We start from the raw sequence: 15,212 nt of genomic DNA, 5'->3' as shown, positions 1-15,212 counted from the left end.
GTGCGGACGCCTGGCCTGAGCGGCGCCCCCAGATCCGGGCGGTCGACAATCAGCCTCGGCACCGACGGCGACACTATCCTCAGTGGCGTGATGATCACCCTCTGCAAACAACAATCATTTATATACAGTGAAGTCTGATCTTATGCCATCTTGGATGCACAGATTTCATCAGTTAGCATTCATGATAATCCTTACTTAAACAATGTATCAAAATATTAACATCATTCATCTAAACTAAACTAAACTATACGTAGGGTTCAATATCTCACCTGTGATGCAAATCTAAGGCTCAATATATCACTAAATGAAAGAAAAGTTGCAAACTGAACTTGACTCTTCATCGAGGATCCGGTGTTTCTACAACTCTGCCCTTCTAAAGGAACACCTTCAAGGATGAAATACCAATTGTCGATAGAGGAGGTGGAATAACTTGACTATCATTACTACACAAACCTGAACTCCACCCTTCTAAAATCAGAGAAGATAACTGTTAATTTTACACCAATTTCATTAATACACAAACCTGGAATTTGGTACAAAGCTTTAGAACCTCATCATGCCCGCACAACAAATACCTCACAATTCACGTGCATTAGAGGTTAAGCCAAATTAAAACAAGGAAGAAACTAATTGAGGACTAATCTTCTCACCCTCCTACACAACGGCGGAGCTATGTTGGGGCCGAGGGGGGCCGTGGCCCCCCCAGCTTTGGAGAAAACCCTGAAGAATTTATTTTGAAGGGCCAGGATGAGGTGAAAATTATCCTTTTGCCCCCCCCCCCCCCAGCTCTTTGTCATTTACGTTTCGCCCCCCAATGGTTTTCGTCTAGCTCCGCCACTGCTCCTACAAGAAGTCAAAAATCAAGTAGTTAAAACTTACTGTTTCTTCTGCAATCGAATTTATATGGAGTACTCTTCACTCTGAAAAAAAAACTTGAGATCTTCAACATTGGCCATTCTGGTTGTATTGCACTCCTTTCTTTCTTTGAAATACATTAATCAATTATTATTCGCTTCGAAGATAGCTAAAGGCCCATGCATCGCTACACAGAAACAAAAACATACTACCTCAGATTCTTAGAGTGTCAGGCTGCAGCCAACTGCTTGGTGCTTGGCCTGACACCCAACTAAGCTTAGCCCAGAGAACACAAAGTGCTACCTCTACAATTGACCTATATGCTAGCAACTAAAGACTATAAAAAAGGAAGTGTTGAGATATTACATCGAGAAATATACAACGCACACCAAACTTACCCCCCTTGTCCATGTGTAGAAGAAAACTAACATATGAAACAACAAAAGAATCTGAAGCCATGTTAGACTATCTAGTATTACTCGGAATTTATAGTGAAAATAGTTGTCTAGATTTTTATCACCGCATGTTTTGCCTACAAGGCTACGATGAATCAGACTATATATGCACTTTGTTAAAACCAAGGTAATTGCTATTAACGTTGCCAAAACAAGATATAGCAACCAGCATATGTTCTTACCATCACCAAATAAAGGAAAATAAATGCAACCTTTCATTAGTACACACAAAAATATTAAAATGTCAACTAAGGAAAAAAAGTAAAACTAATTAACCTTTCCTTTGAGGAAAGGCAGTCAGAAGAAGAATCCATGAAGCCATTTTTTTTATTTGTACTACTTTCTGAGTGAGTTCATAACAGAACACGGTAAAAGAAAAAAGTAATGCCAGATCTCAGTGGCATAAAAATCTTGGACTAAGCTACTTTCCTCTCCCTTTTGAATGGCACACAACCCTGATAAGACTATCCATCACCCAGGTTTCCACATAGAAAACTACAAATTACCATCGGTGGTTCTTTTTTAGGGACCATAACACTGGTTAACATTAAAAACACATGAACAAATAAAACAATTCTTATTCAAGCAACACAGACAATAAGTTATGAGGATATGCACATATCCATTCATGATGATAGAAATCAAAGAGAGGCAATACCCACACTTTGTTTGATGTATTAGATGGAGTGAAGCGTGTGAATGCCATGATATCATACACTTAGGCATATATCTACACTTTTTGGCCTCGCTGGTAGTCGAGAGGACCAGATAACCTCCTTATTAACATCTGTCCGCACCGTCAGAATCTTCTTGTTTTACCAAGCCTGAAAATCACACCAAGCACCAAACCAATCTGTCAGTGGCACAAGAGACATCCATAATACATCCGACCACAAGAGAGCAACAACCACTGACCAGAATACTTGTCATAGTGGTCATTGTGAAAAGTTGTTGGGCTTCCTTGCCGAACTGAACCTTGGCATTGTTGTTGCCAAACAGCTTGATTGAGGAAGCATTTGGTCTTGAAAAGCTCCCTGGACAGATTATGCAAAATCACCACAATTTATCCTGACCTAAAAATCATATCAACCAATGAATATATGAAGCCCAACAGAAAAAGGGGACAGAATATAGCTACAAGTGTAATGATTCTGAAGTTTCAATCTCACTACAGCAGGGAGCTTCTGCACAGTGGCGGCGGCTCAGATTCTTGCTGGTGATAGCCTAATGCGCATTAGAAGATGACGGTCGTGTAGATGCAGCGGAGGTACTCAATCTTGTACAAATTGGAGAGAGAAGAGAGAACAAGGTGGCTCACCGGAAAAGATTCAGATGGCGTCAGAAGCTGCCAGCAACAGCACGGCGTGCAACTTATATATTTAGATTATAAATTTGAGTAGTTGTCACAAAACAAAACATCGCTGCTGATACTATTGTGGGTAACCCAATATAGCAAAATTTAGGCAACTTCAGGAGCATAGCAACACAATGGGATGGGAAGGTAAGCAACAAAACTTCAAAATATGAGTTGCTTGGACTACAAATTTCCGAAATCCTCACTAATTCAATATGTCCTCGTAAATTTCAGGAATCCTGATGGCAGCTATTTGTCTATATGCTGGCAGAATTTGAAATTGGTTTGCTTAGTTAATTACACCTATGATACATGAACTTGCACAGCGGGTACGGATTCATACAACAACTTGAAAAATGATACAAACTGGTCACATAACTTGAATTTCGAGTACATGTAGGTACATTTCCGTCTATTGCTGTTAAAGCCCCGTTAACTCTGCCTACATGGCATGTCAAACATGACAGTGGGCCCACGCTCTACGTCAGTTCATTGGGGTAGGTCCCACCTGTGAGCTACGAGGAGAAATTAATTGTTTCTAAAAATGGAGGAGACCAAAATTCGAACCTGAGACAATTTCTCTCAAGGCGTTCAGTGCTAACCACTACGCACATGATAGTTCATCCCGAAGATAGTGCTTCCCGAAGGTTCGTACACAAGACCTGACCATATCGCATTTACGTGTGTCGTGGCCAACAAATCCGAAACTACTACTCGAACTTTGTACTCGTTGAGATAGATTTTTTTATCCTTTGAACCATCTATGCACGACCCACTTGTCAGCAGGTGAGAGATTAAACGAAATTGGAGTACAATGCATATGCAAGGCTGGCTACTTCACATACACGAGCCAAGCAAACAACCGGATGGCCGCAGTTGTTCAATGGGGAGATAGACCGCTTATTATCTTGGCTTACTGCATCTTGTTGACATGGTGATTGTTTGCTAAGATAGTGCATGCCCAGTACCACCTTTTTACATGCCATGTAGGCAGAGTTAACGGGGTGTTAATGGCAATAGATGGAATTGTATCTAAATGTACCCAAAACTCAAGTTTTGTGACCTATTTGCATCATCTTTCAAGTTGTTGTATGAATATGTACCCGTCGTGCAAGTTCGTGTACCGTAGGTGCAATTAACTCACTCTGAGTATAGAAACTTACTTGTGAATCCGGCAGAGTGGCAGCGTGGCGGGGCGGCTCCGGCGGCTAGGGAGGCTCCCGGCGACCCGCGGCTCCGGCGGCGCGCGGTGAAGGGCGCGGGCTCCGGCGGCGACCCGCGGCTACGGCGGCGCGCGGTGAAGGGCGCGGGCGAAGGCGGCGACCCGCGGCTCCGGCGGCGCGCGGTGAAGGGCGCGGGCGGAGGCGGCGACCCGCGGCGGGGAGGCTCCCGTCCCGGCGACCGGCGGCAGCGGTGAACGGCGACCCGCGGCAGCGGTGAAAAGCGAACGGCGCGGCTGCGGGAGGACGCGCGGGAGAAGGAGGAAGTCGTGCGGGGGCGGTTTTTTTTTTTGTTGACTGCGGGACGATTTTTACTGCGGGGCGATTAGCGATCGATCGTTGCTTGTTGCGTGGTTGGTAGCGTTAAACACAGACTGATTAAGAACTATTAGATTTAAATGATGGATGGATATGATTGTTTGGATCTGTCTCTCTTTTTTTTTATAGTGATAGTAGATAATATGGCCGTATGCATCATTCTGATGCAGAGACCGGGACTTGTTACCCTTTTCGGAAAAAAAATTCATCTCCTTATCGATGGACCTCCATTGACACGCTTGAGCTGTTACACAGGCATCCCCCACATCCAGTGGGGCATTCTAGCATTTCATCAAAGCCCCAAGCCCCTTTCCTAATGGGGAATTCTATTTTTTGGCCCAGGTTATTTGTAGTTTGATTATTTGCCCTCCCATACAGGCAGGTTAACTGATTATTTTCCCCATTTTACATTTAAACTTGATATTTTGTCCTTCTGCAATTAATTATCTGACTTCTTTTCTTTTCCTATGAGGATAAATAAATGGTAAAAAGGGATTCACTAGGTTTTTTGAGTATTGTGGTTCAGAAATAAAAAATGGTTTCTTGAGGAAAAAAATAGCTCCGTGATGTTCTGGAAATGTTGAATTTGTCAGTTGACACGAAAAAAAATAGCCCGAGCCGAAAGTCCAAATAATTACTTGACCACTCTTCAGCTATATCATGTTTTTCGCTAGTTTGATTGAGTTGAAGAAGTGAAGCAGCCAACATTTTATGTCTGTATTTTGATTTGGCCAAGCTGGAATTGGAGTTTGTTCCAGGCATCATCAAGCAAACTAGAGATGCACAATATCACTTCATTAACTACCCTTGCATGCTAGCTACTCCCTCCATTACTAAATATAAGCCTTTTTAGATATTCGACTACGAACTACATACAAAACAAAATGAATAAATATACACTCTAAAATATGTATATATATATATATATATCCGTATATAGTTCATATTAAAATCTCTAAAAAAACTTATATTTGGAAACGGAGGGAGAAGTAGATAGTGTTCATGACACTAACACCATAACATCTCTCCACCAATTGAAGGGCAAGTAAAACCATAGATGCCAAAGCGAACCAGCAAGAGGAGAGAGAGCATCCGCCTCATGCTTCGGCATCACCGGGGTCCCCTCACCTCCACCGGTTGTCTCGGCCGAGGGCAGGGGGTGCAGGAGAATCGCAAGGATCCTGGTACGTCCGTTCAATAGTCTAGGTATCTTAGTTAGGTCTTTGGTTGTCCATAGCTTCCACTACGATGATGGCAACAAAGGCAATAAATAATTTTCCTCCATACCTCCCATCGAAGCGATGGTTCCCTTAGCTTCTGATGTTAGATCTGAGAGGCAGTGTGGTTGTCTTGGGTTCTTTGGATCTGGGCGGGCGCCACATGTGTCTTCAACTCTTCATGTTGTATTGAGATAATAGTCTTCTTCTTCCTATTCTATGCGGTATTGTTGTTATGGGCAGCCAATGGCGTCGATGTCGGAAAGCCGACCCTTGTGGGTGATGTCCCCTCGATCGTTTTGCGGCAACGATGAGGTTGTGCCTCTTTTCTCCCCTTGGGTGTCTCCCTGACGTGACAGTTCGCCCTCTGGTGGTTTGTTCCCCTCTCCGTCGCGGTGGTGTTCTATCCATCGCCACTACGGGATAGGCAAACATTTTGTTTTTTGCGAAAAGAAGGTAGAGCCCTCTGCATTATTATGATGCACATAGTTATTTTTTATTAATTATTAAGAAAAATACAAAACAAAGTGAATCTTTTGTTAAGGAGGTGATTCGGCTCTGAGATTTCCGGGCTTCAAATATATGACATCTTCTGCGAAGCGTCAGTCCTTTTTTTGAGAAAAAACTAACGCTTACACGTTTGGCATCTTGCACATCGCCCACACGTCTCCTTTACCACTCATTTTGCCACGTGTGAACAGATGACATCAGCAGGATTTTTTTGGTTTTCGGTTTAAAAATATTTTATCTCCTAATTAAAAACCCATTTTCACCATTAAATCTGTCTCGACGAGATCTTTAAAACTAGACCCCATGTTGATATGTTTCGATGAATTTTTTTTTCCAAAAAGTTGCCATGATGTTTACACTGTAGTTGTCATAGTGCTTAAACTAAAGTTGCCATGTGGCAATTTCGATTTGTAGAGCATAGCAATTCCAGTACTTTGATCATAAAATTTATTTTTTGTCTGAACCATGGCAATTTTAAGTGCATGTATCATGTCAATTTTAGTTTATAGTTCATGGCCTGTCTAGTTTCTTAATTCCCTATTTTATAAATGTCAAAATTTACTTTTAAATGTAGAAGAAAATAGCTGAAACATATCATGACAACTTCAGTGTAAACACCGTGGCAATTCATGTGCAATAGACATGGAAACTTTTAACTCAAAAAAATATTGTTGAACTATATTGATAGGAGATCTAGTTTCGAAGATCTCGTCGCGGGGGATTTAATGGTGAAAACGGATCTTCAATCGGATTTTTCATTTAAGAGATAAAACATTTTAAAACTAAAAATCCTAAAAGATTTCCGCATGCATGCATATGGTGACGTGGCGCAATCTGTGTGTTATAGGACGTGTGGACGGGTTTCGCTCCCCCCACACGTGTGGGCGTTAGCGTTGTCCTTTTTTATATGCAAGGACATATAGTGGTGTTGCCAGTTTCGGTTGGACATCAATCTCCTTTTTCTTAGGCCACTCTTGACGAACTACCAGCAGATCACTCCTAAGAGCATCTACAGCCGGACTTATCCGGCTCCCTATACGTCCGCGCTCGCATTCAGGTGCGTCCACGAATAGCACCCGCCGGCCCCTCATATGTTGCATCCTACATTCACATATCTTAAAATTTGATCATCAAATCCATGCATGTCGGTCATACGATACAAATTGTCTGAATTCAAAAGTTTGAAACAAAGCAAAGCAAATTGTAGTTCAACAAACCGGATATGCCAAAATGAGATCAATGTCTAAGCGTGACGGATGACCTCGGATCACTGGTCGGGCGCCTGCTTCGAGTGGAATGTGAAAGTGCGTTATATCGACTAGAGGGGGGGTGAATAGGCGATTTTTATGAAAGTCTTCAAAACATGGAAGTTATGAAGACAAACGATAGAAATAAACATATTATCATGCAGCGGAAGGTAGACTACACTAGGCAAACCATAGTCAAGTATTCAATGAAGTGGAAGCACAAAGACTAGTAGCAGCTAGGTAGTAAGGATCAGGTTGGAAGATATTGTGAAGCCAAACTGAACACGCAGTCACTCAGTGAAGACAAATGATAGAGCAAACATACAATGACTTCACAAGGAGGAACAGTAAGTAAAGTGAAGTGAAGATGAAACCAGTGACTCGTTGAAGACAATGATTTGTTGGACCAGTTCCAGTTGCTGTGACAATTGTACGTCTGGTTAGGGCGGCTAGGTATTTAAACCTTAGGACACACAGTCCCGGACACCCAGTCCTGAACACGCAGCTCAGGACACCCAGTCCTCACCGTATTCCCCTTGAGCTAAGGTCACACAGACCTCGCCCAATCACTCTGGTAAGTCTTCAAGGTAGACTCCCAAACCTTCACAGACTTCGTTCACCGGCAATCCACAATGTCTCTTGGATGCTCAGAACGCGACGCCTAACCGGCTGGAGGATGCACAGTCCTCAAGTGTAATAAGTCTTCAGATCACACAGACAAGAAGACTTAAGTGATGCCTAATTCTCTTTGGCTCTAGGTGGTTAGGGCTTTATCCTCGCAAGGAATTCTCTCTCAAAGGCTTCGAGGTGGGTTGCTCTCAAACGACAAAAGCCGTACTCTGAATCTAAGCAGCCAACCGTTTATGGTTGTAGGGGGTGGGCTATTTATAGCCACTTGGCAACCCGACCTGATTTGTCCGAAATGACCCTGGGTCACTAAGGAACTGACACGTGTTCCAACGGTCAGATTTCGAACTCACACGACAACTTTACTTGGGCTTCAAGCAAAGCTGACTTACCCGACTCTGGACAAGATTCGCTCTCAAAGTCTTCACTCAAAGACATAGGTTTTGTTTAAGCATCACTTCAGTCATTCTGACTGGTTCTCTTAGACCCCACTTAACAGTACGGTGGTTCCTATGACTCAACACAAAAGAAAAAGAACTACGAAAGATCTTAAGTCTTCGAGCTCCATAGGCTTCATATCGTGTCTTCTCTTGTCATAGTCTTCAATGTGAATATCTTCATATACCACCTTTGACTTAAATGTCTTCATACATTTTTAGGGGTCATCTCTGGTAGTAAAACCGAATCATGAGGGACTTCTGCCTGTGTTATCCTGCAATTCTCACAAACACATTAGTCCCTCAACTAGGTTTGTCGTCAATACTCCAAAACCAACTAGGGGTGGCACTAGATGCACTTACAATCTCCCCCTTTTTGGTGATTGATGACAAACTAGTTGAAGTTTTCAACGGGGAATATAATATGTGAAACTGTAAAGGATAAGGAATTGTCTTCATAAGTTGCAAGGGCTCCCCCTGAAGATGTGCATATAAGTTAATTTGCTTTTGGAAGGCAAATGCACATGGCAGGTGTTACTTGTGGAGATCCACTTCAACTTGTGATGACAATCCACTATGCATGTGAAAGTATATGAAGATAATGCCATGCATAATGGAAAATGGACGTCTGCAGAATGAGCTAAGTGCGGAATTTATCGTCGCACATGCGGAATTTATCTTCGCAAAACAAGGTGGCGAATAAGTAGCAGACGACTATCTAGTTTAAGTGTTACAACTCATAAGAACCAAATGTAGCAAAAAAACGAGAGTTGTAAGTACCAAGCAAAATATAAGGCACCCGCCCATATGAACCCGCTTGAAGACTATCAATCTCATATGCTTCTCCCCCTTTTGTCAGTAATGACCAAAAAGGTTTGAAGATATAGAGCCTCTACTCGTTCCCATGAGGAGTAGGTGAAGTAGTAGGGTTGTTGGTGTTGTTTGGCGGTGCAGAAGAGTTTGGAGGTGCTGAAGCAGGTGGCGGTGAAGTAGCATCGTCTTCTTCCTTAATAATTCTGGCAGTGACTGTGGCAGCAGAGGAAGAGAACTCAGAGTCTTCAAGGGATGGAGTTCCTAGCAGCGCAGCCCTTCGAGGAGGTGTGGAGTCAAACTTGAATCTCTCAGTGAAGCCATCCTCTTGAAGATCAGCTTCAGAAAGCATCATCGTTAGCCCTTTCCATGTGCGACGACAGGTTTCATGGGCAACGAAAGCATTCTTGGTGGCAAGATTTCGAGTGCGATTAACATCCACCAAGAGGCTTTTCATCTGACGCTTCAGCCAGTCATGATGCCTATCTTGTTTCTGATGTAGGGCCACAAGAAGCTCTCGGTCGTTGAGAACACGAGTGCGCTTCTTGGGTCTTGAAGCAGTGGCACTGTCAGTGGCTTCAGTTGAGGCAGGGTGTGGTGCACGTGTAGTGCCAGCCAAAGGATACACCCGAGAAACTGCTTTAACGCCTTCAACGTTCTGTGTAAAACTCTGATGTTCTGCATTCTGAAGACTTAGAGGTTGCTTTGCAGGCTCAGAATATATGGCTTCAGTAGACATGTCCACGTCAGGCAAGAAGATCCGATGGTTGCGGGCTGAGGGCTGATAAGAGATGGCGGAGTGTAGCTTGATCAGCCGCATGACCCAAGGGGCGTAGAACTTCAAACCAAACAGATCCATGCCTGATGCAGCAAATTGGCGTATGAAGAAGTCATGTGCATTGAAGCATTTGCCATGCAGTATATAGAAGACCAAAGTCTTCATTGCACCCTGAAGCTTGGCATTTGGAGAGTGCCCTTTGATAGGCCAGAGAGTTCGCCTGATGATGTGATAGATGGTTCTGGGCAGGTACTCAAGGTCTTCAACGAAGAACTCTGTGGGATACGCATCATCTTGAGGCAATGGCTTCATCATGCTGAGCATTTGACTCATATTAGGTTCTGGCCGCTGAAAGATGCTCTCAATAGCTTCAGCATGCAGTTGACAGCCTTGCTCGAAGAGATCGCCAGGAGTGGGCAAGCCAGTGAGCTCAATGATGTCAAATGCATTGGCTTCATGATGAACGTTGCCAGTCATCCACTCCAGGACCCAAGTCTTTGGATCTTTGTTGTATCCTTTGATGTGAAGTGTGGCATAGAATTGTAGCAGCAGCTCTTCATTCCAATGCTCTTCATCAGTAACAAATTGCAGCAGACCCACTTGCTCGAAGCAATCCAACACTTCTTCTAGACAGGGCAGACCAGCTATAGCTTCAACGTCAAGGAGCTTGTGTGGGAAGATGCGACCTTGGTTGTAGAGAATGCAAGAGTAATAGCTTCGCTGAGGATAGCTCCAGAACCGATCAGATGATATCCTTTCCCTTAAGTAGGGGTTCCTGAAGCTATCGAAGAACGTGTTGTCTGCCCTGAAGCCATTGATGTTGAAGGAGCCAGGTGCTGATGCAGGACCTGGAAACCTTGGTAGTCTTGGGATTGGCTTCTGGACCTGAGGCCTGTGCTCAACATGATAGTTGAATTGGGGACCGGCAGCAGACTCAGGAACAGAAGTGGCGGGATCAGAGGCTTCGCTATCTTCTGAAGCTTTTGCTGGGGAGGGCTCCACATTAGCTTCATTGGTGGTTGTGGCAGCCTCAAGATTTTCATCCTCCACTTGACTAGCTGGAGGGTCGGTCACAGGCACGTTCTCCTGGAGAACTGCTTCTTGGTGGAGCAGGGGAGTGGGATCTTGTGGTACTACTTCTTCTGCGGCTGATGCAGCCGGAATGTCTTCAGCAGAGACTTGAGGCCTTGGACCTTTGCGAAGCCTGCGGAACGCAGACGACGCCTATGGAGTTGGAGTGGGCTGGGCCTCATAGTCTTCTTCCTCTTGTGGGCGATCCGCCCATGAAGCATCCTGTGCAATTGGCGTCAGTGGACGACCAATGTTGATGAGTTCGCTGTTTTCTAACTAGGGAAGGACTGCATCATCTTCTACATTGTCATGATGACCAATGTCTTCAGCAGCAATGGGATCAGCTGCTGGAATGTCTTCAGCTTCAGGAGCCTCTGTGGAAGCAGGCTCATGAACTGTCAGTTGACGTTCTGCGTCAGGATGAACCATAGAAATGGGTTCAACTATCAAGGGCTCTGTGGGAGTAGCCCGAGCTTTCTTGGTCTTTCTCTTTTTCTTGGTGGGGGCAGTAGGAGAGGCTTCAGAGTGTTTCCTCTTCCTGGCTTCAGCCTCAGCAGTTCTTGTCTTCTTGAGCTCTGAAGCTGTTGACCGGCTCTTTGGCTTCGAGCCAGTCATTCTTGTTGGGAAGACAATCGGAACTGCTTCTTGCCTTGGTGCATCAGATTTAGCCGTAGCAGGCTTCTTCTTCTTCTTCGCGGCCATCCTGGGGTCGATGCCAGGACGCCCAAGTGCCTTGCGCTTCTCAGCCTCATTATAGGCTTGCACACATTTGTCAGCCAAAGTCTTCATGCGCTCACGCGAACCTTGAGCTTCTGCACGCTTCTTCATAAAGGCTTCCTTGAGCTCGTGCATCATTGTCTTAAAGTTCTTCACTTCTTGCACGCTGAGCTTGGCCATATGCTTCTTGAACTGAGCCTTTTCATAGTCAATCTTCTGCTTCAGCTCAACAATGCGCCAGGCAATAGCAAGTTCTGAAGCAATGGCGCCTTGGAAGGCAATACTGAGGCCAATAGGTAGCTGCAGATCTTCAAAGCCGATGTTTGGCGTGTCAAACCACTCATCAATGAAGTTGTGGATGATGGTGACATCAAAGAGAGGCAGATCGTTGAAGATTTCTACTTCTTCTTTGCTCTTGATGAGTTGCTCAAGAGCGTCATCTGCAAGATCTTCATCACTTGACAGATCAATGTCGTCATTGCGCAGGATGGCAGTAGCTGTTAGCTCTTTGCCAGTGTTAGACAGAGGCATCTTGGCCTTCTGGGGCTTGGAGACGCGTGATAAATCTTCAGACTGCACACTGTCTTCAGGAGGTGTAGTTGCCAATGGCTTCGCCCTTGAGATTTTTGGTGAAGGGGCTGGCTTTGAAGCTTTTGGCTTCTTCAACTGCTTTGGCTTCGGCACTGCAGGCACGTCATCAGACTCAGTGTCAGCCGCAGGCTCATTCACTGCAGTCCCTTGAACCAAGATGTAGGTGATGAGGCCTTCAAGGTTGGCGAAAGGACCGATGACATTGGGTTCTGCATGTCGTGTGCCATCTGCCCTTGGTGCTGAGGGACCAGGGTTGAAGTCTAATCCAAATTTCTTCTTGTTCTGTTTCGCTGAGTTTTGGGCAAACTGGAAGTTGCGCTTGAACAGATTGTCGTCACGACACCAGAGTAGTGACGACGGATGTGCATCATCAGGCTGTGGCCCACGGACCATGCATGGATAGAAGCTTTGGGCAATAGCTTCATCTCTGGACCTGGGTAGAAGGTTCTTGTATAAGATGTCTCCCCACGGTTTTTTGATGGCACTTTTCTCAGCATACTTTTGGGTTGTGAAGCGGTATTTGAACCATTGTTCTGCCCAATAGCGTCGAATCCATTGGATTCGGGTCTTGCGCTGACTATAATCCTCTTCAGGATCTGTCTTATACATTTCTGCGAGTTCATTAGGAAGATCTCTGGATGTTCCGCCACAACGTTGTCTGCCCCCCTTCCTTGCTGCTTTCTCTGAAACCATAAACTTTAACTTGAAAGGCTTCAAGATGTTCAAAGGCTTTCTCTTGCTGGACCAACAGGAACTGGCTTCGGAAGAATTTATGTGATGCTATAAGAATTCTGCAAATGAATGCAGACTATGAGAACCGAAGGATTCTCCCACGGACATGTACCTGTGACAGCATTAAGGTGCAAGGGAAGGGGAAGAGGTCATATGCATTCTCAAAAGATTTAGAAGATAAATCAGTTTAGAAGACATTGACCTCATCGTGCGAAGACATTAACTCATAGATAAGAAGTTGGTTCCAGATTTGTACGAATCCACAGATCAGTACAAGTGAGGAATCTAACTACTTTGTGAAGCACAAGTGAATATACTAGGCATGTTATGAGATGCAGTATGAGAGAGATCTAGCTTGTGTGAACAGAAACTACTTGTGGTAGAAAGTGACAGATCAATAGGATCAACGGTGTTGTAAAAAGGGAGTTTTATTTACCACACTGAGAACTGCTAGACGGAGTGAGAGATGAGGCCGAGCAGTTCACTCTTCCGTGCCCTAACTTGGCGACGGAGGAGACCTACGGCGACGGCGGAGAGGACGATGTCCGCGGTCGGCGTGAAGACGGCGTCGGAGAGGTTGCGGCAACGAAGCGCTTCGTCGCCGGCGTCGTCGAGAGCTAGCGGTGGCGCTAGGGTTCGTGCGAGGGTGGAAGAAGAGATAATTACCGCTGTGAGTGTGTATTTATAGGCACAGGGGCGGCACTATGCTATTACACAGGTGCCCCTGGCGATTCGCATCTGAGGAACACGTGGCCAGTATGCGGAATTTTGGGGTTTGTTCCACGTCCCACGCACGCCTGGATTGTCGGGTGGTCGTTCCTACTTCTTTGGATTTCATATGGAGGAATGAGCATTGAAAACGGACTTAATGGTTGTCTCTGTATCTTCTGCTGACAAGGACGCAGAGAAGACATTCGACAGTTTCAATAGAATGCATATGATTTGGTGAGGTAGAGTTTGAGATAGAAAGCATAGAGAGGTTGGGGTCCGATCACATTCACTTAGTTCAAAAGATTCAACACGAAGACATAGCTATAAGTGAATGCTGTAGAGGACAGAACACTAGCATATATATATATAATCAACATAGTGAAGATAATCATGAAAATATGTTGAGAGCGAAGCCAAACCAAATGTGAAGACATTGCAAGGTAACGCCATGAGTGAAACACTTCAAAATAGAACGTTTGGTGGTGGCGTTACCCACCGTATATGAAGTATTAGACCCAGACACGGCGCACAATTATCGTGGCGCTCCGAAGTCAAATTCCACATTAATGTATTCACACTTAGAATGTATGTCTTCATTGATTGAAGATATACTTCACTTCGTGTGTTGCACATCTAAGTCATCAATATGCATAAGGGTTAGGATGTGTGCCTGATCACAGGACATTTGTGGATTCCAGGATATTTAGTTCATACCGTAACTTGCAAAACCTCTTCTCATCCAAGGGCTTGGTGAAGATATCTGCTAATTGCTCTTAAGTGTTGATGTGTATGATATCAATGTCTTCCTTCACAACATGATCTCTGAGAAAGTGATGACGAATTTCAATGTGCTTTGTCTTCGAGTGCTGAACTGGATTGTTAGCAATCTTGATGGCGCTTTCGTTGTCGCGGTAAAGTGGCACTTGCTTCAGATGAATGCCATAGTCCTTGAGTGTTTGCTTCATCCACAGAAGCTGAGCGCAGCAAGATCCAGCAGCAATGTATTCAGATTCGGCAGTGGAGAGAGATACACAGTTCTGCTTCTTTGAAGACCAACATACAAGTGATCGTCCCAGAAAGTGACATGTGCCTGATGTAGACTTGCGATCAACTTTGTCACCAGCATAATCAGCATCCGAGAATCCAACCAGATCAAACTTTGAGCCCATTGGATACCATAATCCTAGAGTTGGGGTGTGAGCCAAATATCGAAGAATTCGCTTCACAGCTAAGTGACGCGACTCCTTTGGTGCCGCTTGAAATCGAGCACACATGCAAACACTAAGCATAATATCTGGCCTAGATGCACATAGATAAAGTAAAGAACCAATCATGGAGCGGTATACCTTTTGATCGAACTCTTTACCATTGTCGTCAGGACCCAGATGATGTTTGGCTGGCATTGGTGTTGTGAAGCCTTTGCAGTCTTGCATACCGAACTTCTTCAGGCAATCTTTGAGATACTTTTCTTGAGATATGAAGATGCCATTGCGTTGTTGTCGTATTTGAAGACCAAGGAAGAACTTCAGCTCCCCCATCATGGACATTTGATATTGCTCTTG

Source organism: Triticum urartu, chromosome 6A (assembly GCF_056163025.1).
Source record: "Triticum urartu cultivar PI428250 chromosome 6A, HENAU_Tu73, whole genome shotgun sequence".
Lineage (NCBI taxonomy): Eukaryota > Viridiplantae > Streptophyta > Magnoliopsida > Poales > Poaceae > Triticum > Triticum urartu.
Note: the sequence above shows the minus strand (reverse complement) of the source record.